Raw genomic sequence first — 2,354 nt, 5'->3', positions numbered from 1 at the left:
TAAAAAATAAGATACTTCATAAATCAAGATACACAAATGGTCGATAAATGCATGGAAAGATGCTTAATCTCTTTAGTCATTAGGAAAACGCAAACTAAAATCATAAGATTCCATTTACAAACACTAAATGGCTAAAATCAAGAAGATAAAAGAAAGTGTTGGTAGAATATGGAGCAATGGGGACATTTCTGTTAGGAATGTAAAATGGTACAACCACTTTGGAAAAATGATTTGTCGATTTTCAGAACGTTAAACATATATTTACCATATGACCCAGAAACTTCATTTTTAGGTACCTATCAAAGAGAAATGAAAACAAATGTTCACAGAAACACTTGCGCAAGAAATAAAGCAGCATTATTCGTAATAGCCCCAAACTAGAAACAACCAAATGTCCACTGGGCGAATGAACAAACGGATTGTGGTATATTCACACAATAGAACACTACTGGGCAATAAAAAAATACTGATACATGAATGAATCTCAAAACATTATGTTAAGCAAAAGAAAAAAGACATAAAAGAATACACATGATGATTTCTTTTGTATGAAATTCAGTAACATACAAAATAAGTCTATAGTGATGGAAATCAGAAAGTTGTTGCCTAGAGAGAAATTTTCTGGAAATCAATCATGAAGGAATTTTCTGGGGCTAGGGAAATGTTCTACATCTTATTTTGGACGGTGAATAAGAGGCTATAAATGAATGTCAAATAAAACCCATGTAATTAAACACCTACAATCTGCACACTTTATTGTATGTTAACTATACCTAAAAATTATATGTATTTTTAAATATAACTTTCAAAAAGACATAGGATCTAACTCAAAGTGGTTCCCATTGGCCGAAGACGGGACCATTATGACCATTAAAAACAATACCTGCAAATCTGCAACGGAATGAAACCTATCTGACATGAATAAGCCAAGATTTTCATTCTAAAAAAAAAATTATTCACCTTTGAAGAGTTTCAGGCATTAATTCATTATTCAGAAAGTGGGTAACAGGAGAATATTAAGCCCATCTCTCCTTTATAAACTGTATTTCCAGTGCCTACTCGTGGGCTTTCTGGGCTTCAGGATAAGTGGGCACTGTGCTTCTACTAACTGACTGTGGCCAAATTCAATACCCTCTTTTGAGTCTTCATTTTACACCACAAGGCATCTCAGAGGCACCGAACCCGAGTGAACACTCCACTCGGTGAAGACTCTCTTCCCTGGTCTTCAACACTTTTTCTTCGGATCTCCTCTTAACACTCTACTTCTCTCCTGGTGGCTGCAGTCCCAATGCCCTTCTTCAGTGCTGCCTCCCCAGGCCCCTGCAGCCCCCTTCCTCCTGCGTCTCCCCACGTCCCGCCAGCCTCACCTGCCACACTTCACCTTTCCCTTTCCCTTTAGGCCCATGAAGGAGTAGGGGCAGCCAGGGACAGGGGCCCTCCTGGGGCTCTGGCTCCAAGAGGGACAGATCTAGCCCCGAATGCACAGCAGCGTCCAGGGGCAGGGCAGCAAGGGGCCTGGTGCCTCATGCCTTCCCCTCACTCATTTTTCCCTCCACTCTACCCCTCTGTAAACCTCATTCCTCTGCTACTGTCTGCATCAGTGTCCCTTCCTTTCATTCCAATTGTATATTTCATCTTGTCTTCAACTGGAGATGGTTCTCTAAAAATGCATGTTTTATTGCAAAATTATAAGGCATTACATTGTAGATATGGATGCTACACAGACAAATATGAACAAGGCAAGCAGTGGTCCACAAGGTACATATTGCCTTTTTAAAACTCATGAATATTTTTTCCTTTTTCATTGTGAAGACTTTCTATTGGAAATACAATTAATAGGAATTATGTTTAGTCACCTGAATCCAATTAATAGAACTGGTTAGGGTTTGTATTTAATGGGATTCATTCGAGGATTTAATTCTCACATGAGGCAGTTAGTTTCACTCATCTCCTGATTAGAGCTCTACCCTCACCCAGGCCAGCCATGGCCCTGGGCATCAAAGTAGAAACCACTGCAAACACTTTATTATAACTAGAAAAATCAATGAAAAATACATTGTTTTATTGAACATCTTCATATATGGACAAACCATTGTTAGATAAATTAAATCTTCTAGGAAGACTTCTATAACATTACTTATAAATGTGTCAAGAAACATTAGACATGATTATTTTGAAATTTGGGCAAAAGCAATGGTACTCATTCCCTAAACCTGGTAATCTATTTTGCTTTCAAATGTGAATAAAAGTATTCTGTTACCTTTCTTACTACTGTCCAGTCCAATCCAATAAACATAATCACTGTAGATGTCTGTATTTTTTTAATAAGCATTCTAGATGGTTATTACGATCCA

General features: G+C 37.9%; 1 protein-coding gene across 1 annotated transcript in view; it reads right to left on the bottom strand.

The window, feature by feature from the left end:
- Positions 1-2,354, bottom strand: part of TPK1 (thiamin pyrophosphokinase 1) — a 478,721-nt gene that overhangs the window by 283,999 nt on the left and 192,368 nt on the right. The gene's annotated exons all lie outside the window — the stretch shown is intronic.

Source organism: Propithecus coquereli, unplaced genomic scaffold (assembly GCF_000956105.1).
Source record: "Propithecus coquereli isolate 6110/MARCELLA unplaced genomic scaffold, Pcoq_1.0 Scaffold334, whole genome shotgun sequence".
NCBI classification, from domain to species: Eukaryota; Metazoa; Chordata; class Mammalia; order Primates; family Indriidae; genus Propithecus; species Propithecus coquereli.
This window is presented reverse-complemented; position numbering and strand designations above follow the sequence as displayed.